Below are 24512 nucleotides of genomic sequence, written 5' to 3'. Positions count from 1 at the left end.
AATTAACAAGAACCAAATTAATAATCCAACTTATCTTATTTATTTTCTTCCAAAACATATCTAAGATTAAACTAGATAATGTCACACACACACGTACCTTAATGCCTGTTGAGGGTAAATCCGTCATTTTGACTTTCCCGACAAAAGTTTTGGAACGGGCTGTGACATTGAAAATAGAGGTGACAAACTAACAAATTGAATTATTAATGAATAACTATTAAGACCCATTTAGTTTGATTTTTATCATAAGATGGTGGTGAGCTTGATAGTTTTAATGATTGTGTAATACCTTGTGGTGATTTTTCATTAATAGTCCAACGACTTGATTTGTCACCTATGCTTGGAAAGACAGATACCAAATCTTCAATCTCCATTGACGAACAACTATATAAATACACACACACACACACACACACACACACACACACACACACACACACATATATATATATATATATATATATATATATATATATATATATATATATTTAAGGAGGATAACTAGTGGCAAACCACGATTACTCTTTCGGATCCAAAGAGGGTATGAAAATTTCACCCTACCCGCCATGATTTTATAGTGTAAAATTCACTTCTTTTTTTACTTCTGAAAAATTATAAAAATGTCCTCAATCAGAACTGCTTGGAAATTTCTTAAAAGAAATCAGTGACTAATTGGAAAATTCAAAACCGAGTACGCAAAGTACACAAAGGAGGACATATTTTTCAGTGTGATCGTCACACGAGGTGGTACACCACGTGTCACTATATAAATTATGAGATATATGTGTTAAAAAGTTAATAACTTAAAAAATAAAATTTACCACCACTTACATAAAAACACGTGGTGTACCACCCGTGTTCCAGTCACAACTAAAAATTTCTCGCAAGGGAGGGCCCTAGCCCATGCTCCCTTTTTAGGACATGGATCCTCTCCGGATCTAGTGGTCCTAATCCACCAAGTCCAATCATCGGGACCGTTGAAATTTTAACCAACGGTTAAAGTTATTATAATTTTAGCCGTTATTAAAAATTATAATAACTTTAGTCGTTGGATTAAATTTCAATGGCCCGGATGATTGGACTTGGTGAATTAAGACCACTAGATCCGAAGAGGATCCATGTCCCCCTTTTTATACTTTTGTAATTGTTCATCTCTTACTCATAAGTGCGTTTGGAACTTTGTGCATGTAGTCAAAAGCCAATTCGAGGAAATTCTGAAATAGTCTCTCTCTCTCTCTCTCTCTCTCTCTCTCGTTTCATTAAATCCGCCTTAATTATGTTCTCTACTCTCTCTCTCTCTGTTTAGCTTTATTGGATCCTCCTTAGTTCTGAACCACTCTCTCTCTCTCTCTCGCTTGCTTTACCGGATCCTCCTTAATTCTGAACCTCTCTCTCTATTCACAATTAATCTATCTGCAACTACTACTTCCTGGATCTGAAGACTAGAGGTTGTGGATATGGCTTCTTCTTCTTCTTCTTCTTGTTTTTCATCAGCTGCTGCTCTGAGGGTGGAGAAAACAAACAAGCCCTTGTCAAATTGGTAACTTGTCAGAGGTTAGTCAGTGTTTATTGATTGATACTGTTTAATTTCTGTATAGTTTGTTATTTCTTTTTAGTGAAATGCTAGAGAGATTAAATTTGTAAACTGAATTTGCTAAACTAAATAACATATAAGTTGATAATTGAATTATCATTGAAATGTTAATAAATGTATTCATGTTTATTTGTGACACACTATTTAATTTATAAATTTTGTCTACAAATTCAATCTCTTATTATTACTTTCTTTTTAATTAATAAGTTTTGGTGTTATGTTGTGCTGGAATTAAAATTGCTAATTAATTTTTGTTATGTCTGCTGTTAATTTCTTCGCTGGTGACTTGTCACCGATGTCCCTTTGTGCTGTAATTTTTGTTATGGCCGCGCATTATGCTAGAGGCGTACCTTTGGCTCTTACAGTTCTGGGGTCCTTGTTCTTCAATTGCAAGAGCAAAGAAGATTGGGAAGATGAATTCAACAAACTAAAACGATTTCCCAGCGAAAGTATCCAGAAAGTGTTGAGAATAAGTTATGATAGATTGGAAAAGAATGAGAAGGAGATATTTCTGGATATAGCATGTTTTCATAAAGGGCGGGATGTGGAGTATGTAAAAGGAATTTTAGATGTTCGTGGATTCTTTGCGACAACCGGAATTAGAATTCTTATTGATATGTCTCTCATATCAATTGATTCACAGCCGAGATGGAAAACCATAAAGATGCATGATTTGCTACAAGAAATGGGAAGGACAATTGTTCAGGAACAATGTATTTAAGATCCTGGTGAACGGAATAGGTTGTTTACTAACGAGGATGTCTATTTTGTACTGAAGAGTAACATGGTAAGAGCCAAACGCATTCAATTTTTTTCCTTTCTTTTTTTAGAAAAAAAAATAACAAACTTTAGATGATTACATAACACAGTAAAACTAATTTATAATAAAGAAGTCAAATTGTTACAAGATGAATTTGATTGAATATTTATTGTGTTAGGAAGTGTTTGGAATATGAACAAAATTTTGTTTATTTAGATAAGTATAGAGAATGATACATCTTAGGGAACTTTTATGAAAAAGACTTGGGCTAAGTTTATTGTAACAAAAAACCAAGCTATAACTTTATTTAATGAAAAAGAATTAAATAGTAATGAAAAATCCTTAAATTTTAATAAAAAGACAAAAAAAAACTTAAATTTTAATGAAAATGACACAATTTTAATGTAAAAAAAAAATAAAAAAAAATAAAAACTGATGCACGAGACTCGTGCATCAATCATAGACACTGTTTATGAAACTGAATGGTACTACACTATTTATTGGTCCATTTTCATAAATAGTGCATAGTTCTTCGTTCACTTTCATAAATAGTGCCTAATTCTTGGTCGTGCTTCATAAACAGTGCCTATTTGATTTATTAGGTCCGATTTCATAAATAGTGTATAGTAATTGGTACAGTTTCATAAATAATGTCTCTTCTTGGTCCGGTTTCATAAATAGTGTCTAGTTATTTGTTCATTTTCATAAATAGAATCTAGTTCTTTGTCATATTTCATAAATAATGTCTAGTTCTTGGTCCAGTTTCACAAATAGTGTATAGTCCAGTTTTATAAATAGTTTCAACCTATCGGTTTAGTTTTAGAAATAATGTCTAATTCTTGGTTTCGTTTCATAAATATTATCTATTTATTGGTCCAGTTTTATAAATAAAGTTTAGTTATTGGTCTAGTTTCATAAATAATGCCTACTTATTGGTCAAGTTTTATAAATAGTGTCTAATTCGTGGTTCAGTTTCATAAGTTTTGAAGCTTAAATCCTTTTTGGTCATGAAAAAGCATCCATTGGATCGAAAAGATGAACCCAAAAGTGATCCTTTAGATCAAGATCTTAATAAGATTATGTTCTTAATAATTATATTTAAAAAGTTGTTTTCAATTACCAAATTAAAATTCTCTCACATTTTTTACATATCTACAAATGTAGCTCTTTATCCAATTTCTTGAGTTTGGGTGTCATCTTGAGAAATTTTTCCTTGCACCCGGAACACAAATGGTACACTAGGTGTTATTATGTATGTGGTGAGAAATTTTATTTTTTATGTTATTAATTTTTTAACACGAAATCTCATAACTTGTAGAGACACGTGGTGTACAATCCCGTGTTCCAGACACATTAAAAAATATCTTGTCACCTTGACTACTATTGGGAAACAACACCACAAAAATAAAACTGAGGAATGTAATTTAATTTGAAGTTTTTTTCATACTCTAAGCCAAAAAAAAAAATCCATTAATGCAGCTAACAATGAGAGAAAAGAGGTGAGTGTGGAAATGGGCAATGGGGGGTGGGGGGACGCGCCCAGTGCGAGTTTGGTTTTTTGTATTTTTTTAAAAAAAAATTATTCTTTTGTTTCTATCATTAAATAAAGTTGATAGTGTTGTTGGCATAATTTACTAAATAATTATCGAGGCCATATAGAGAGAGAGGGTGCGGCATAGAGAAAAGAAGAGAGAGATGTATAATTGTGGATGTGTGTTTTTCCACTCTCATTGTGCCTTTATTTATAGTAGTAGGATAGGTAAAAACCTTTCCCTTTAGGATTACAACATTTAATAGGTAATCAACTCCTAATAGGAATATAAGATACATTCCCATATCTACTAGGATTTACACAATCACATTCCTAATTTAATAGGACTGCAACACTCCCCCTTGAGTGTGTAAATACTCAAGTAAATGGCACATCAGGTCTTCAGTGATGAAGCAAGTACAGTTGATGAAGTTGTCGGCAAAATGAGCGAATGCAAGTCTCAAATCAACGGAAGAAGGCATAAAAAGTAAAACTCACAAAACCTCGCTATGGTAAAACCTAAGGTGGGAGAAAAACCCATAGGCTAAAGAGAAAAGTGAGAAGTTGCATTAAGTGAAAACTATACGTCTTTTGGACGCAAGTAGAAGAGCTCACAAGGATATGATCAGCCCATGATGGGTGCATCGTTAAAACCTAGTTAGGTAGCAAAAACCCAATGGGAAAAATGCTCCTAATCGTAGGGAAAAAAAGTACATTAAGATCAAGTGAGTATACTTCTGGATACTCCCCCTGAGTTTGACATAACTTCCAAATGATAACTACAAGCATTGCATATGATAGTTAGGCATACCAATTCCTCGGACAAGCTTCTGGAAGGTTGACTTCGGCAGTGACGTCGTGTAGAGGTCGGCAAAATTGTCTGGGATTGGCTTGCATGACTTCAATCTCCTGATGCTTTGCTGATGTAGATGTAGACGCAATATGTCTTGGTGTTGACTTCATTGATGTATCATGGCTTGGTCGGGTGGATACATGCAACAATCTTGATGGATCGTTGTTGGGACTCAACGATGGATGAAAACATAGCAAGTACTTCGAATATGCTTAATAAAAACTCCTAACCATGTCTCACTTATGGCATAGTGAAGCGAGGTGAGTCTTGGAACGATTCGAAGATTTCACAACTAAGGTCATATCGTGGACCTCCAAGATATTGCGATATCCCTAACAGTAAAGACATAACCATTTGGGGATTTTGCCTTGTTTGGGTTTGATAAGTAACCTGCGTCAGCATAACAACAAGGCAAACATCATTCTGAGGATCAGGGGGGTTGGATCCGCTTGAGATGCGTTGGGATTTGCCCTCGTAGTACCTTCAGGGTACGTCTTTAATATTAATTCAGTGGTTGCGTGTAGGCGCGATGCTGCATCTTTACCAAGATCAACAGCAAATGAGATGTCATGTCTTAATACAATGAGCTAAGTACAACGAAGCGCAAAGTTGAACTTAAAATATGGAATTTCGGATTCCATAACCTCGTCAAGGGTCTCATTTGCATATAACGTATGAACTATCAAAGGTAAACTCAAAGGTGACACATTCAGGGTGTAGTTCGACTGGTAAACCAAGGTATCGTCAGAACAACGCTTGAACTTCAAGTCAAAGCATAAACGAGTTTCCCAAGATCCTTCATCTCAAATTCCATCTTCAGGTGCGAGACAGTTTTCTCAAGCTCTTCCAGAGTCTTAGTGAGATTCGTGTTAACGACATAAATTGTAACTCTAGCAATTTGGAATAAGACTTCATAGTTTAACACGCAATGGCACAATTCATATCCTTGACTGATCAAATAATCACTTAGACGGGTATACCACATCCGTCGTATTGAAAATGAACGCCTCAAACAAGTTAAGAGGGTGTTCCGTGGTTTGGAACTATTTGAACCAGTTCCTATAATTCTTCGGGAACTTAACATGTAAATCTTCGTATCTATATCCCCATGAAGAAAACACTAACCACATTTCATAATGTTTTTATCAATCACATGATGTTTGAGAGAAACCTTGCACCATAAGGCGTGCATCATATCACAATATTTCATTCATCTTATAACGCTTCCTTTCCCACTTGTAACACAATAAGATTACCTTGGGCAGTGTAGGAACGACATGTCCAATACACACTTTAGTAAGGAATTTGACCTAGATAGTAATTTCGGTTGTCCAATCAGTTCTACGTTGTCACTTAATTAACGGAACACGGTTCGATATCGTCGCTTTTCATTTATGTCGGTAGCTACCATATAAGTGAAAACATCATCGATGATAATCTCATTTCAATTCCATTTAGCTCATCCAAATTAGTATACTGGAGCAAGAACTTCATGTCTCGGGAGTAATCCGGATTAATCTCATGAGATGAAAATGATTTGAGACAGCGATCGAGTTTAGATTCATTTTTGTGCTGTGCCTTCCTCTTATAGGGAAGTGAATCCTACGAACCGAGTGATCTGTCATGCGCCAGGCCAAGACAAATTGATTGGCTATCCGCCGGTGTACCGGACCGTCCAACAGGGGCATCCAAATCGTCCAACAGGGGCGGCACACCCTCTAGGAATGTTGACTCGACGTCAGTTAAGTACGTCTATCCTTACAAGCATGTTTGCAACTGGTATATGATCTCGTCATTTTAGCTAGATCAAAGGAATGCGTCTAGAGTAACATTCTGAAGGCTAGAATTCATCGCACTTGATTGTCACAATTGTGCAGTATAGGGATCGAGATGAGACATAGTGGGCAACGTCCACACAAATTCGTGTCGTTCTACAGGAACGTTAACGTTCTTATCTCCCCCTAACGGCGAGAAGACTGTTTCATTAAAGTGACAACCCACAAATGAGCAGTAAAGAGATTGCGTGCAAGGGCTCAAAGAGAGCTAGTGTGAAGGAGAATCATGATCGACAAAAGATACACATCCTTCTTTAAGGACCAATGGTGGTACGTTGTGGCAGTGCAACTTGTCACATGGAAAGCACACCTAAATGCGTAAATACGAAAATCGTCAGGTTCGTACCCAGTAACCAACTGTAACGTCATATAGGTTGGGTGGCAATGGGCCTCAAGGCGGACCAACATAACTGCGTACAAGGATTGCATAGCCCTAGCCAGAAACCAAAAGCTTGGTACGTTTACCAAAATCAAGGTGATTATTTAAATTGCGCTTTATGATCGCTAGGCGAGGCTATTTGGGGTGAATCATGGGAATTCGATGTTCAATTATAAACCCAAAACAACATGCAATACTTTATCGAAAACCGTCGATATAAACTCTCCGGCATTATCCACTCTCCCGAACCTTAAGGGATAAGTAGGGTGGTGAACCCTTAATCGGCCATGAGGTTTAGCAATAATGTTTGTGGACAAACATGTGACCAATTTGTCGATTCATCAACCAAAACAATAAGTATTTATATGGTCCGCATTTTGGTTGGATTAGTCCACATATATTCCCTTGAATCCACTGTGAAAAGAGAGTTGTTTCGTATCATTAATAGGAATGATTTAGAAAATCAAATTCCTACCACGAGCGGGCTTTGGCAAGTGTGCTTGTAAGCACAAGATTCTTACTTCGAGTAAGGAGATGCGTCGTAGCATTATTGTTTGACCTAAGTGTTCTAAATGGTCGTGCCAAAGCAAGTAAACTGCTCAATCATCAAGCTCCATGCCGGCCACATGTGGCGTGTTTCCAGTTGGGAGACAACCCATTGGCCCCAAATCAAAGCTTCATGCTCATTTTTGGAGGTAGTGCAAAGATATTCACTTTATTTTCTTCAGTGGTTTCATTTATGATCATTGTCATCTCGAATAACCTTAAAAACTCAACGACGGAGAGAATCTAAGGTCTCTTAAATGGTGATGCAGTACCATTCATACAACGAGGAGCGTGCCAATGCTCTTAATCAGGTTGGATAGATCTGAAGTCGTTGTTAGAGATGTGATTTAGGTGTAAAGTTAGTGTGTGTAATACGCATTCATACAAACAACTAACTTTCCCACATTTCTACCTAATCACGTGGTTAATTGAATAGGTCACATGTGTTAGAAAACATGATTCAATTAACTCATATTTGAGGACAATATCAATAAGATTATCCATAAGTAAAACATACACCAAACTTGAATCCAAGAACATAGAAAAATGTTCACAAAGTAAATGGTTTACTAAAGGGATTCGGCCAACAAGGCCATCCATGTCAAAATTTTGCTCTTCTAACGATGTTCAGTGGAGCAAAATTAGTCTCACATATTGACTAATAGAATGGTACTCTTCAACAACATTGGTAGGGGCACGAACAGGTGCATAACCAATGATCTATTCCATTAAGACGGAAGTAGATTCTGCAGGGTTGAGGTTTGGGAATATTATCCCTTATTCTTGAAGTTTTAGGTCTTAGGTACCAAGGATCATGCTTTGGGCATGATGCCACACCTTGGCAGGCCCTGATTCTACCATATGTTTGTGGTAGTAATCAGATTCGAGAATTCGGTAAACTTCCGCTTTCTACACTATTGCTTCATGGGCGAGTTAGAAACATGAAAGGACGAGAAAAGTATTCTCCAGTCAAAATTCGATCGGATTTATAAACTTCAGAATCATACTCATTCATGGACGTAATCATGGTGTGCTTTAGGCAATGTTTTTCATGATTAGACAATCCGTATGAGCGAGCCAATGAGTCATGGAATCCTCGTTCAGGAGGTACTTTGACTTGTAATGCTTTGAGCATAAGTCTTCGAATGAAGATCATGGCAGAGGCTTATGTAGCTCTTCTATGCCATTGTTGGCGTCAATATTTTCTCAGCTACTTTAATAGTCAAGTGTAGATTCACGTCTTGTACCCCACATAAAGTGGTTTCTATTAGAAATGTCCAAATCAAGAAAATCGAACTTGTAACGGTACGACAATCCATTGAATTGGAGGGAACAAGATTGTGATTAGTGTTATTGGAATGAATCATCCATAAGCATCAAAGTTAGAACATTCGAGTTCTAAGACATGGCTTACATGAAAAACGTTGGGTTTTCATGGATGTATTGTTTTATGAAAACTTCGGGTTTCAAAAGCACTAAATTTGAAACTACATGTTCAATTTAGTTTATGAACGTTTAGTTCATAAAAGAGAGGTTATTGCAAGAAACACATAATGCAATATACAACTAAGTGTAGTGGATTTGAGTTTCTTTGGGAACTCAAGTGTGAGTGCTTCGGGACTACGAAAGTGAGTCAATGGTTCAAAGAAGACAAATAAATTATTGAATCGTTAATGTCCAAAAGTGATCTTCAGGTCAATAATTTTGGATTCATTATCAGATTAATGAACTGCAAATCACTTTTAATTAATTCAATAGATTGAGACCATTTAGGGTCGATCGTAGAAGCAAAAATAATAATTACATTTGGGTTAAAATTATTTAAAGTGCTAAAATTTAGCATTGGGCAAAAAAAAAAACTTAAAAGGACATTGCCCAACACGTGTGGGATGGTTGTGTGAGGCACAACATTGCAACAAGCTACAGGCCTTGGGTTATATTACACGGCTACAAAAGCAGCCCAGAAAGGGTAATAGGCCATGGGCCGAGATAGGGAGGGAGCCCAGCAGCAGTAACAGCTGGTGTTTTGGTCCGAGAATTAGGCACGGGTGTAGGCCCATCAAGACGCTGGCCTGGGGTTGGTGCATGCAAGGGTCGGGTTTTGGACCATGGGATAGGCCCAGCCGACTGGGCTGGATGTGGTACACGTGGGCTTGGGTAATAAGAAGCCCAGCAAGCCAAAAGGCTTGCGGTGTGTGGGCTGAGGCAAAGCAGGGGCCCAACAAACGGCTTCAAGCCATGCTTAGCTTGGACTTGGGGGTGAACCGAGGGCTGCAAGCCCTTGGGTTTGTCAACCCAGATTTTTTTTTCCGACATTGTTAGGTTTAGGAAAACCCTATAATTGCTTGTAATTTATGAATATACTTTGACTCACAAATTCCACATAGCAATTTTATAATTGCGTAATGCATGAAACAAATATATATATTGACAACTATATGAACATATACAACATATATATTGGAAGGAAAATATAAACATAGGGGGTTCATGCATCATGGGAAATGTTTTCATGCTTCACGGTCATTTCAAATATCTTACTTTATTTTAAGCGTACCTGATTGGCAGAAAACAATAAAAGCCTTTGAATTTGTAGAAGATCATTCTCAGAAAGCCGGAATTGCATCTCCAATGCGTTGTATCACATTCAACAAAGAAAAATTGAATTGAATCAATAGCATGTAGATAAATTCAATAAAATAATAAATTAATCATAAAAAGAATAATTAAAAACGTAATACTCCCCTGATTGAATAATAAACTCTCTTTAGCGCAGCGTCGAAAGCGTGCTGATAACATGTTGTAAGCATAATTTACTAAACAATTATGGAGGTCATATAGAGAGAGAGGGTGCGGCATAGAGAGAAGAAGAGAGAGATGTATAATTGTGGGTGTGTGTTTTTCCACCCTCATTGTGCCTTTATTTATAGTAGTATGATAGGTAAAAACCTTTCCCTTTAGGATTACAACATTTAATAGGTAATCAACTTCTAATATGAATATAAGATACATTCCCATGTCTACTAGGATTTACATAATCACATTCCTAATCTAATAGGACTGAAACAGATAGATAGTTTTTTTAATTAAAATGTAAAAATTTGAAGCTATTTTCATTAGTTTCCTTACATTTTACTAGACTAAGACACTTGTATACACTAGTACATCTTTACTGTCGCAAAAATTCTTTGTTCCAATGTGCGTTACATTTTAACATGTTGAAAACATTATATATATTCACATTTAAACTTTCTTGTTATTCTCAGGAAACTCCAAATGTTGAAGCCATACAGGTTGATCGGTCTTACATTGAAAAGCATTCATTGAAACATGTAGAATTAAAAAAGATGTCTAACCTAACAATGCTAATTGTGCATTCTGACTTCAAACTCAACGCTTCTCTAGACCTTCCTGATTCACTTCGTTTCAACGCTTCTCTAGACCTTCCCGATTCACTTTGTTATCTTACCTGGCCTAGTTATCCACTGGAATCTTTGCCATCAATTTTTTGTCCGGAAAATCTAGTTGAGCTTCATATGCCATGTAGCAAAGTTGCGAACCTTTGGAAAGAAGAGCAGGTATATTATATTATATGCCTATTATTCTTGTATAAAATCAAGTGTAGAAGTTATATTAATTCTTTATATTTCTATTTCATTTGTTGCAGATACTTGTCAACTTACAAGTTATCAATCTGCGTCACTCTAAGAATCTAACTGAAGTTCCAAATCTCTCTGGGAGTCTAAAAATTGTGAAGATGGACCTCTCTAGCTGTTCAAGTTTGGTTGAAGTTCCAATGTATTTTCAACATCTTGACAAGCTTACTCATCTTGATCTTGGAGGCTGCAGGAGTCTCAAGTATCTTCCAGAGATGCCAAGAAATATTCAATACTTGGATTTAGGAGGCAATGTATAAAAGAGTTGCCCAAATCAATTTGGTCTAACGAAAACATTTCTTACTTGAATATAAGTAAATGCTATAACCTTGAGAAACTTCCAAGCAATAGGTGTGAGATGAAAATCTCTGGTTGTTTTAATGTAAATCGTTGCACATCTCTTGGCGAGTTTTCTGAGCTTCCTAGGGATGTAAGTAAATTATCATTGGTTTATTGCAAGAGACTCGTGAGTCTACCAACCAACATTTGTAAGTTGAAATATCTGAAGGAACTCAATCTCTCTGGCTGCTCTCAACTTAAGAACTTCCCAGAGATCTTGGAGCCAATGGAACATTTGGCGTCTCTTAGTTTGCAAGGGACAGCTATCGAAATGCTCCCTGATGGTCTCGTTTGCTCAACCGCATTGCAAAAATTAAATCTGAGTGGAACCAAGGTTAGGAGCATACCTGCAAGCATCAAACAAGCTTCTCGGTTGTCTGAACTCGGCTTAGTCGCCTGCAAGCAGCTTCAATCTTTACCAGAGCTCCCAGTGCTATGTAGTGTTGACGCTGAAGGCTGCACGTCGCTGAAGACACTGTCAAGTACAAGGACAGCACTCACACAAGGTTGGGTTCAACATCATGATTTTTTCAAAGATTTTACTAATTGCCTAAAATTGGATAATGATGCAAGGAGCGACATAATGGAAGAAGCACAGATTAGAATTATGGCAACTAGTGCTCCATCAAAGGACAGTCCTTGGCCTCAAATTAGTGTTGTATGTCCGGGAGATAAAATTCCAAATTGGTTCAGCTATCAAAGTGAGGGATCTTCAGTAAACATCAAGCTTCTTCCAGATTGGTTTGAAACAGGTGTATTTGGTTTCGCTATGTCTGCTGTTATTTGGGGGAAGCTTGCAGTGTGGGAGGATTCCTTCAAAGTAGAAGCTAATTTCTGTGTCAAATTCATGGGTGAAAGCCATAAACTGTGCACTGGATTATATATCCCACACGCCAGGAAGAGATACTACCAAAGTCACGTGCTTGTGTGGAGTGTGGACATTAGTATCTCCCCTGATTACAAACTTGCCAATGAGGCCTCTGTTTACTTCTGGGCGCTGGATAGTTTCGGCGAACCCATTTCCCCCGTTCATATGAGAGTGTTAAGTTGTGGTATATCCCCGTTGTATGCCGAAGATGCTGAGAAATTCAAATTTGATCATGTCTTCATGTCGACGGAACCAAAAGTAGAAGAAACGAGACAAGATGACGATTCCGAAGGTGGTCGATCAAGAGATGAGCCTGAAGCCTGTGGATCAAGTGGAGTCTGAAGCAAATGATAGTCATGAATATGGGTCCTATGGGTTCGAAGTCAGTGGAACTGAATATGATTCGGACTTTTTAATCCAACAATCCTATGCATCATTATCCAATAGAATTTGGAAAAACTTTTGGGGAAAATTTTACTTTGAGAGCTCACTTGTCTGTCCAAGAAATAAGACAACATATAGGCAAGACTTTCATTATTTTAGTATTGTTTATACTTTATACATTATAAAGCGCAAGTTATTGACAAGTGTGTAACATTCTATTTGTTATCTTTAAAACTTGATTTATGAGTCCAGCGACATCTTGAAATTTGCCTTTATATCATAAACTTGGACTAATTAATACGCCAGGCCAGGGCAAAGTAAAAATCTCATGACCAAGCCACGATAGTTTGAACTTTAAACACAACAAAAATACACGATAGTTTGATGGCTGAACTGCAATAAGCAAAAAATATGAATGGCCCGAACGCAGTAACACTGGCAAAAGTCAGCGTTCTTGCTTGAAGCAAACAAAGATCAGCAAAACAAATTTTATTAGAGAGGGTAAAAAATTACAGCAAATTAAGGCTGAAAAAAGAAAGGCACAGCCCCAATTCAATAATACAATCATCAAATTTGTAACAACGATAAAACTATAGGGGCCTTCGCTTCAATACGACTTTTTCCATTTTTTTTTCCGTTATGCCGCTCCAGCAGAATTACACTGAGGTGGTATTTGCGACCCCCTGAACCCAAAATTTTGCGAGGATGTCGGAGTGACAGCACCACCCTGACAGGCAGGTGCGGCTGCAGAAAAATTGAACTGCGGTGCATGAGTCACTGCAAATTTATCTTGGGTGCAGGTATTTTACTGCAGCCAGGCCACATAGTGCTACCCTCACCATTTATGGCGTAAGTTCTCTCTTACTTTGAGCCACAGTGACAAGTCTACGGGCATTGTAAAACTCTGCCCGACCAAGGAAACCAGTCTGCCTCTGGTCTGCATTTGCCCGTGTCTGCCAATAAATATAAGCAGCCAATATAAACTAGAACAGATTATCAATCTTCACAAGTCTATAAAAATAAGCATGTAGTGCTGCCGAGTAAAACTTATACTCGAGGAAGATGAGCTACAGACACTTATCCAGGGATTTTAAAGTTGAGCACAAGGTTTTCATTTTAGAGATTGAAGAGAAGTCTTTTGGCGAAAGGATTCGGGTAACAGAGAGAACGAGAACCAGAGGATATCAGATATCTTTTGATCTGGGTTGTGCAGCGTGGATCATTGAGCAGTTAAAGGCGGTCATTGCCACAGGTGGTTTGAACTTCTTCCGAAAATACAAAGGTCACAACTATCAGTTTTGGGTTGAAGGATTTCAGAACAGAAATGGGGAGGTCCTTGTCCTTTCCAAAACTGAAAAGGATGGTTTTGTCAGAAATATTTTCGTTCCAAAAGGTTTTAAAGGTATCGGATGGAGAAATCTGGAGGAGCTGATGTATGAAATATTGCAAGGGGGAAAGAAGACGGGGACTACAATGAGGAAGATGAATCGGGTTGGAACCGAGAGGAAATATGTCGGGAGCCGGTGTTCAAGGTTCATATAGGGATGCAGTCACTGGAGGAAGGCAGACAACAAAGGAGGAATCCAATCGGAGAGCCAGAGAGGAACTTTGGAAAGAATTCACTTGGAATCAGAGGAATTGCTCTAAAGAATCTTACAGTTGGGGAAGTGTTGTAGTCTGTGAGAGAAAGGTGGTGCATCAATCATGGAGGGAGGTGGAGGCCTCACTTCGAAATCTTCTGGGAACGGACATCAGACTCTCGCCATTTCAATGCAACAAAGCACTGTTTGTTTGCCAGAACGAGGAGGAAGCAAAAAAAAATAGCACTACTTGGAGCAATAGGCATGAAGGAGTACCCCGAGGTGAAACTGGCGGGGTGGTGGGAGAGTTTGAATACAAATCAAAGACTGGCGGTCAGTTATGGAGGTTGGGTTGCACTGGAAGGTTTACCACCACATCTTTGGACCAAAAAATTCTTCCAGGATATTGGCGAGGCTTGCGGAGGTCTGGCGGATATCGATCAAACAACCGCTAGATTCGGTTTCTTGCTCGAAGCAAAGATAAAACTCAAAACCAACATAACTGGTTTCATCCCTGAGGTAGTAGAAGTGGCTGACGGAGATCTAGTCTTCAGGGTCAGGATCCGGCAACTTTCGCCAGCGATGAGACCCATGATTTCGGCTGAAGATCTGGGTAGACCGGAAGCCTTAGTTGGGCCTCTGAAAAAGGAACAGCAATTACAACGGACTTCTGGAATAACTCATCCGGCGACGGCCGAGCTCGGGGAGGCAACCCACGCGACGGGGAAATGCGCCAGCTTTCGAATCGGCGCCATCGACTGCCCAGTCACTATCGGTGGTGACAGAATGTTTGGTCACGACGGGACTGAGACTGCGGACGCGAGTTACGAGATGCCTGCAAACCAACTCTCTGACATTATTGTCTCTGAAAGAGAGTATGGGACGCCACTTCAAACACAGGGTGGGAAAGATGGCGGATGCTCTAGTACAGAGGGGGCACAGATTTCATCAAGCAGGGAGTACTTTAATGGAACAAGCGTGGAGATATGCACTAGAAATGTTGCTTATGTTTCTCTGGGTAAAAGCAAAAGGCTGGAATTAGAGGGGAAAGATGGCGGTTGCTCGAGTACAGAGGGGGCACAGATTTCATCAAGAAGGGAGTTTTTTAATGGAACAAGAGTGGAGATATGCATTAGAAATGTTGTAGAGGTTTACGATGGGAGTGGGCCCAACAAAAACAACTTTATTCCAATTAAACTTGATGGAGTGGTGGGCTTTGATACACAAAGCCCAAATAGTGGAGAAAACATGGCGGTGACCGGGCCTATGGGTGCTAAAAATTTATTTACAACTATAAACGGTAAATCGATGGGCTGTGAATCTCATTGGGAAGGGTCAGGTCGAGGCCCACTTATTCAAACAATTCACGGAATGAGACATTGGTTTCAATCCGAGATGGAACTTCTGTATAAGTCTCGAACGTTGTCGAATCCGTTGGAGAATCTAAGGTTGCCGACTCTAAGGCACACCGTTGGAGGATATACGGCATTGGGCGATACCCAGCAACCACGGGCCACGGAGTTTTATACAGCAGGCATTCCAATTAGATCTTCCTTGAGCACATGTTCGAGTTTCTTTGGGAGATTTGGCCAACCTGACAGGGGCGGATTGCGGCTAAAGATTCTTTCACCACAAGATTTTGGCTCTGGTCAGAATCAACTAGAAGGGCCTATTCTGACGAAAGGCTGGCCTTCTAACCTCACATTCACTGATTCAGATAGTGAATTAGAGGAAGATCTGGAGAGCGAGGCCGATGATGACCGTGCCCGATCACCGAGCGGGTCGACTGAGAAGAATCCAGCAGATCAATGGTGGAGAAGGATGGAGGCTCTAGGCATGGATTCGGCTCAATTGTTAGACAGCGACGACGAAGATTTCTCCGCCCAATCTTCTGTTGCTGATGGGGAGGCGGAGGCTTACTCTCAAGAGGAAAAAGAAACATCTGAAGATTTTGAATTATCCTGTGATGACCTCCACAACCTATTCAAGGATTCAAATTTGGAAGCATTGACAACGTTGGAGGAGGCATCTAATCATGAGAAGTCTGTTACTAAGGCAATAGGAAAAAACAAGGAAATATTAAAGTACAGAAGAAGGAAAAAACTGGCAGGCCAATTAGCCAACAATGAGGCACAACATCTAAATTCCAAATTTTTGTCTAAAATGAAGATTTCCTTGTTTCCGTTGAAAAGGTCTCTGTTAAAAGAAGCGAAGAAAGGGAAAGTCAGAAGAGGCAAGAAAGAGGATGGTTTTAAGGGAGATAGTAAACTTCACAGGGGCAATACCAGTTTTAATGAAGATAATTAGCTGGAATGTTAGAGGATTGGGAAGTAGACGGAAGAGGCTAACTTTGAAAAAGCAATTCCAACGGTTACAGCCCGACATCATCATACTACAAGAAACTAAGAAAGCTATGATTGACAGAAGCCTTGTGGCTAGTGTGTGGGGAAGCAGATATAAAGACTGGATTTATGCCCCTGCACAAGGAAGCTCAGGGGGCATAGCTGTAATCTGGAATACAAAACACATGTCAGTAACCGAATCTTTGATCGGTGTTTTCTCTGCATCAATAAAAATTATGGCTCCCAATGGGATGGAGTGGTGGCTATCTGGAGTCTATGGTCCATGTAAAAATAGAGACCGAAGGGAGTTTTGGGAAAAATTGGCGGGACTTTATGGTATGTGTGGACCAAGATGGTGTGTAGGAGGAGATTTTAACGTGGTTAGATTTATAAATGAGAAATCAAACGGAGGGAGGTTGACTAAAAGCATGAGGGATTTTAATGATTTCATTAGAGAGACAGAACTCAAGGATTTGGAGCTGCTCAATGCACAATTTACTTGGTCAAACCTCAGAGAAGAACCTGTGTGTCGGAGATTAGACAGATTCTTATGCTCTACAGGTTGCGAAGATATCTTCCCTGAGGCTAGACAAACGGCCTTGGCTAGGGTCATTTCTGATCATTGCCCAGTCCAGCTAGACACCAACAAAGTGAAATGGGGGCCATGTCCTTTCAGATTTGAAAACATGTGGCTCCAAGATCCAGAATTCAGGAATAAATTCAAGGAATGGTGGCAATCGGAGCAAGTGGAGGGGTGGGAGGGTTATAAATTTATGATCAAGTTAAAAGCCATGAAAAAAAAGGTGCAACGCTGGAGTAAGGAGAGCTTCGGCGAGATCGAAAAAGTCTTGAAAGAAGTGGAAGCAAACATAGAGGAGTTGGACAGGAGATAGGGGTTGGAAGGCTTAGATTTTGAAGCTAGAAGAAAAAGGGAAGAACTCCAAACCCTTGTAGGAGACTTGGCTTGTAAAGAAGAAGTGAAATGGAGGCAGAGAAGCAAAGTGGAATGGGCAAAGGAAGGGGATGGTAATACAAAATTCTTCTATCGAGTTGCAAATGGGAGAAGGAAGAGAAACTATATTGAGAGGTTAGAGTCGGTTGGAGGGGGAATAATAGAGGATGCAAAAGAGATCGAAGAGCATATTGTCAATTTTTTCAAATCCTTATTCAGCGTAACGACGAGGCATGTTGGGGTTTGGAAGGGATAAATTGGGCTCCAATAAGCGCCCTTCAGGCAAGTTGGCTTGAGAGGCCTTTTGAGGAAATAGAAGTTCAAAGAGCAGTTTTCGATTGTGGAAAGGATAAATCTCCAGGACCAGATGGCTTCTCTATGCAAATGTTTCAACATTGCTGGGAGATTTTGAAGAAGGATATAATGAAGATCATGGAAGAGTTCTTTGAGAAAGGGATAATAAATGCAGTGACGAACGAGACTTTTATTTGCCTGATCCCGAAGAAATCAGATTCTTTGAAAGTGACGGACTATAGGCCCATAAGCTTAGTAACTGGATTGTATAAAATTATAGCAAAAACACTGGCTTCAAGATTGAAGGAGGTTTTGGATACCACTGTCTCTCCGAATCAGGGGGCGTTTGTTAAGGATAGACAAATTTTGGATGCTGTCCTCATTGCAAATGAAGTGGTAGAAGAGGTGAGGCAGAAAAAAGAGAAGGGATTGGTGCTTAAGATAGACTTTGAAAAAGCGTATGATCATGTTGAATGGAGATTTCTAGAAGAAGTACTTCAAAGAAAAGGTTTTGGCAATAGATGGAGGAAATGGATGCAAGGATGTTTAAGCTCTGCAAATTTCTCCGTTTTGATCAATGGAAGGCCAAGGGGAAAATTTCAAGCTTCAAGAGGTTTGAGACAAGGCGATCCACTGTCACCATTTCTTTTCACCTTAGTAGTCGATGTTTTGAGCAAGTTAATGGAGAAGGCACAAGAAACTGATCTCATCAAAGGCTTGTGTATCGGCCAAGAAAAGGTGGAGATATCTCATCTTCAATTTGCCGACGACACCATTTTCTTCTTGACGGAAGACGAGGAAGTTTGGAATAACCTAATCCAAGTGCTTAATTTATTCTGTTCGGTCTCAGGATTGAAAATCAACAAAGCTAAGTGCTTTTTGGCTGGGATAAATTCAGAGAGTGAGAAACTAAACAGGTTGGCAGTTTCTTGGGGGTGCGAGGTAGGGTGCTGGCTGATAAAGTATTTGGGGCTTCCCCTTGGAGGAAGGCAAAGAGCAATAAAGTTTTGGGATCCAGTGGTAGAAACAATGGAAAGAAGACTTCAAAGTTGGAAGAAGGCTTTCCTATCTAGAGGGGGTAAATTAACTCTAATTCAATCAGTCCTGGGAAGCATGCCGATTTACTATATGTCCTTGTTCAAAATTCCATGCGGGGTAAGAGGACGTCTAGAAAAATTAATGAAGGGGTTTCTATGGGAAGGCATGGAGGAAGGTAAGAAAACACATTTGGCCAAGTGGGAGTTAGTTACTAAAAACAAGGAGGAAGGAGGTCTAGGGGTGGGGAACTTGAGGAATCATAACGAAGCATTATTGGCTAAGTGGTTGTGGAGATTCCCAAGGGAGTCACAGTCTCTGTGGCACAAGGTGATAAGAAGTAAGTATGGGCTACAAGCTAATGGATGGGATGCACTTCCTCAAAGGAGGGTTTCAAGTCGAAGCCCATGGAAAGACATTTCGAGTGGTTCTCATCAGTTTCTTAGATGCTGCACGTTTGAGGTGGGCAACGGAGAGAGGGTGAGGTTTTGGGAGGATGGGTGGTTAACAGGGGGACCGCTGAAGGAGCAATTCCCCAGACTATTCCTACTATAAAGGAAGCATAATCAAAACATCTCGAGCTTCGTGGAAGTTTCATCAAATCCTTTGAGTTGGAACTTTGATTTTAGGAGAAACTTGAATGAGATGGAGATAGTAGAGGTGGCCACATTATTACAGAAACTGGAAGAGGTTCGATTGTCTCCATTAAAGATGGATATCAGAAGGTGGAATCTGGAAGCTTCAGGTTTGTTCTCATGCAAATCTTATCGTTCATTACTGAGCAACAATGGGAGTGTGCACTATTTTCCACCCTACCCTCAGATTTGGAAATCAAAAGTTCCTCCGAAGGTTAAAATACTTGTATGGCTTGTGGCCAATGGGAATCTAAACACATGCGACAGAATTCAAAGGAGAAACCCTCTTATGTGCTTATCACCACATTGGTGTAGCCTGTGCAAAGCCAAGGAGGAGAGTGTAAATCACATCTTTCTTCATTGCTCCTACTCGATCCAACTGTGGTGGAAATTGTTACAGGAGGTTAAAGCAAGTTGGGTCATTCCTAAAGGGTGTTTCGAGCTACTAAGCACAAACTTTAAGGCACTTGGAAAAAGGAAAAAATCCAAAAGTTTTGTGGGGTTGCCTGGTATCGGCAATTTTCTAGAATATATGGCTGGAACGCAACAAGAGGATTTTTGAAGACTATACTGGAGTGGGGGCAGAAGAACTTTGGGGGAGAGTAAAATATTGGGCAGCTTTTTGGGCTTCAGTCACTAAAGAGTTTAATAATGTTTCTCTATCTCAAATACTATGGGATTTGTTAGCAGCAGTTAAGTGAGCTAGGTCTAGAAATGGCTGCTGTAGCCAAATCCTAATGGGTTTTTCCTTGTTATACAGTTAGTGGACTTCTTATCCACTTCTGTGCTGTTCTCTATTCTTTAATAAAATTGTTTCTTCTCAAAAATAAAAAATAAAAAATAAAAAATATAAACTAGAACAGATCCAAACTTCTGTTACAAAAAGATAAGGAGAAAGTGCATTTGTATAATCAATATTTAACATAATATGCGCCCGGTTATCATTTTATATGGAAATTCCTTCAGTAAAACAAGTATACAGCTTCAAGAACCTATTTATCGATATTTTTTTTGAGAAGAAAACCTATTTATCGATATGATCCTGACCCAAGAACATTTCCCATGTATGCGATAATCCTAACTATTCCATAGTCACCTTATGCTGCAGGTTTTCACTACTACGCAATTGTAATGTCAAATCCTCGGGTTATATGACACATTTCTGAAGTCTGCTTACCACCTTAGGTCGAGCGGATACACCATAAAGTAAATTAATGACCTGATAGCATAACTCTCTCAACCTCACTAACTGTAGTATAAATCCTTCATCTACTTATTTTCTACCATTTGAACATCAACTCCGTATTTATACTAACACGAACTAAAAATCTCAGCTTAGATCAGAGAATTAAGACATCCCGACCTCACCTCACATTAACCAATTCAACTACAATTAGACTAAAAAAATCAAAATCAATCTGATTTGGAACAAATTTCCACCAGCATCAAATCCCGATCAACCACTATTATTACACAAATATAATCATACACACTACAATACACATCCAATTATACATATATACACAAGCATATGCATATATATATATATATATATAGAGAGAGAGAGAGAGAGAGAGAGAGAGTAGCTGTGCCGACCTGTTTGGGGACATCGGAGCCCAGGAAGAAAGCGACGGCTTCATTGCCACTAATCCGGTCATCGCTGTCAAAATCAGCTCGTCGGAAATACGCATCGAAGAGATCCACATTCGCAGATTGGTTCTGCGCCGACGCCATCGCCACCGTAGGATTGCGATTCGCAGAAGATCAGACCAGGAATCAATCGAGAGCACAGCGCGCTCAGTCTGCCGTACTCGTGAGGAGCAATTGCGATTCGCAGATTGGTACTGCTTTTGTTGTGATATTTCAAAACTGCCACTGGTCGTAATGAGCCCGGCACATTAAGTACTACCACAACAAATACAATTTAGAAATCAGAGTTGATTAGCAAGTTTATGTTTACAATTTGTCAACTTGTATAAAGTGGGGAAACAAAACCGTGATTTGTGAAGGAAGGTACAAATTAATGCGAGATTGAGAAGGAAGCTACCATTTAGAAATAGAGTGATTTGTTTGTTGGATATTTGACATGTTATATTGTCAGACTATAAACTGCAGTTGCGTATCGTTCTATACACCAGTTTAAAGAGGAAACCTAATTCATAATCTAAACACACCCGTAGATTATATACTCTTATCATGGCCAACAAGTAGCTCATGTCCACGAAGGTGTTGTATTGCGTTGTTTCATGTCCTCTTCTTCTTTAATGAGACGATCGATGATTAGTGTTCTAAAATATGAATATAAACCCTTTAAATAACTTCATTAGTTGGTACAATTAAGGCATTTTGATTGATCCATTTTGAGCCTCATTTTCGCTATTTAATTAGTCCCTAAAACTTCTTGTATTGCATGATGTGCATGGAAAGGTCTCTTCAATAAAAGATTAGGGATCTTTGAAGTAGTAATAAGTTTTGGATCAAAATCAAAGAACCGGCCCTAGTAATTGATGTAATTGATAAACATAATGTAATGTGAATATTACCATAATGTAATGCATTCTTAATTGATAAACATGATGTAATTGATCAAAATCAAAATCATAATGTAATGCATTCTTAATTGGAGCTACAACCTTGTCTAGCTTCCATTTGTTTTGTAATTTTATATGTTAGTTCAGCATATGTCGTTGGCCATTCTGCATTCAAGTGTGCAACTCCGTTGTAGGAGCTTCTTTTGTCCTCAGTTGTAGCAAATGTCTCGACCACCGAGACAAATTTCTCGAATTTTATAAAGGTACATGTCAATTTATGTGCTCATAACTATCTTTTAAGGAAAAATAATGAAAAATTTTTGAAATTTTTGAGTTTTAACGAAAGGGATAAAATAAAGGGTAAAGTGAATGGTACCGGGATTGACTTTTTGGTATAAAAATATGATTTTTCATTAAAGTGAACAGTATCGGGAGCTTTTCGTTAAAGTTCCCTATTTTTTAATATAAATAATTTCACCTTCTTATTTGCAAATTCTAAGAATAGTTGCTTACATGTAAACTGTAAGTTATGAGTACGAACATAACTTGTAATTGGAAATTTAGAGTTACAACATAGATATTAAATTTGAGCAATATTCCAGTGGTATGTGTGATGAAATGGATTTTTTTCATGGAAAAGAGTTTCCAAGGAAGCCAATATAACTGTGTCAATGGTGGGACATAGCATCTTTACAATGACTGGGGTAAAAGTTAATGTTAAAGGTTTATTGACAGGATATGTCAAAAGATAAATGTTATATGCTAATTTGATGGCTGATGTGGTAATGTTAGATTTTTTTTCTTTTTTTAACCAATATGTTTTTTTTTTGTTATAAATGATATTTGTAGGACTCATTTTAAAAGAAATCAATTAAAATAAATTTTCAAGATATATAATTGGTGCATTAATAGGACCCACACAATAAAATAATTAAAAATTATTTGACATCACCTTTTCTCATATGTCAAATTTGACTCATATCTCAATCTACATAGGATTGACATATTGGTTGAAGCTTGCTCCTACTTTCAAATTTGATTACATAGCATTCCATTTAGGATTTGACATCTCCAACCGATCAAATTTGAAGATAAGAACAAGCTACAACCAATATGTCAATCTTATGTGGATGGACATATGAGTTTTCATATGTCAAATTTGACATATGAGAAAATGTGATGTCAAATAATTTTTAATTATTTTATAGCGTGAGTTCCGTTAATGCACCAATTATAGATATTGAAAAAATATTTTAATTGATTTCTTTTTAAAATGAGTCATACATATATCATTTATAACAAAAAAAAACATATCAGTTGGAAAAAGAAAAAAAAATACCAAGTTCTAAGCGGCGAATTGAGGAATTGAAGGAAGAGATCCGAAGGGGGATTTTGGATCCATTGGTGCGGCAAGAGCATATTAAAGAGAAAGAGAAGGAGCTTACAGGGGCTATTAAAGAGGAAGAATATTATTGGAAGGTGAAATCACGGAATACATGGCTTCGGAAAGGGGATAAAAATACCAAGTTCTTCCATGCTCAAACTGTACAACGAAGGAGGTGTAATCGGATACAAGGATTGGTTGATAATGCAGGAGTATGGCAGACGGACCTGGAACGTATGCAGAACATTGCTATAGCGTATTGTATGGATTTCTTCCCTGCTGGAGACTCACAGCAGGATGGTGAGGTAGCGACATCAGTGGAGTCGAAGGTATTGGACTTGGAGAATGAGGAACTTATCCGCCCTTTCTCGGACGAGGAAATTCGGGAAGCTTTGTTTCAAATTTCAGCAACAAAGTCTCCTGGTCCTGATGGATTTACAGCTGGGTTTTTTCAGGATCATTGGGAAGTGGTGGGTCAGGATATTATTCGGATGGTGCATGCTTTCTATCATTCAGGGCGGCTGCTTCAAAAGACTAACCACACAAATATTGTCTTAATTCCGAAGGTGAAGGCTCCGCGGCGGATGGCGGAATTGAGACCTATATCATTATGTAATGTGGTGTATAAGATTATTGCTAAGGTTTTAACGTGGAGATTAAAAAAAGTGATGAACCGGGTTATTAGCATTAATCAGTCAGCTTTTGTTCCCGGACGACAGATTCATGATAATATTTTGGTGGTACATGAAATTTTGCATTCTTTGAAGCAAGGGGTGAATGGGGTGGATGCTCAGATGGCGATTAAATTAGATAAGGCGAAAGCATATGATTGGGTAGAATGGCCTTTTTTGATCGTTGTTATGCATAAGTTGGGTTTTCATCCTAAATTTTGTGAATGGATTCGTGAATGTATCTCTACAGTGTCCTATAGTGTCATGGTGAATGGTGTTCCCTCAGGGTATTTTCGACCAGAACGGGGGTTACGACAAAGGGACCCATTGTCACCCTTTTTAT

General features: G+C 38.6%; 1 protein-coding gene, 1 long non-coding RNA gene and 1 pseudogene across 20 annotated transcripts in view; all 3 read left to right on the top strand.

Annotated features, from left to right (window-relative positions):
* The window catches only part of LOC126621361 (disease resistance protein RPV1-like), a 193196-nt gene that overhangs the window by 56208 nt on the left and 112476 nt on the right, over positions 1 to 24512 (top strand). Inside the window, exon 1 of one of the 19 annotated variants that reach the window (XM_050289824.1) lies at positions 1829 to 1904. The exons of the other annotated variants lie outside the window; for them this stretch is intronic. The gene's annotated coding sequence lies outside the window, so the exon portion shown is untranslated. Of the gene's footprint in view, positions 1 to 1828; positions 1905 to 24512 lie in introns of those variants that run through there. 19 annotated transcript variants of the gene reach the window in all.
* LOC126621359 (disease resistance protein RPV1-like) overlaps positions 1 to 24512 on the top strand; it is a 249955-nt pseudogene that overhangs the window by 142132 nt on the left and 83311 nt on the right.
* Positions 1540 to 10859, top strand: LOC126621450 (uncharacterized). The gene is made up of 3 exons (XR_007622973.1): positions 1540 to 1554; positions 1937 to 2381; positions 10765 to 10859. It is a non-coding gene; the product is annotated as an uncharacterized LOC126621450 (long non-coding RNA).

This window comes from Malus sylvestris, chromosome 5, assembly GCF_916048215.2.
Source record: "Malus sylvestris chromosome 5, drMalSylv7.2, whole genome shotgun sequence".
NCBI classification, from domain to species: domain Eukaryota; kingdom Viridiplantae; phylum Streptophyta; class Magnoliopsida; order Rosales; family Rosaceae; genus Malus; species Malus sylvestris.
This window is presented reverse-complemented; position numbering and strand designations above follow the sequence as displayed.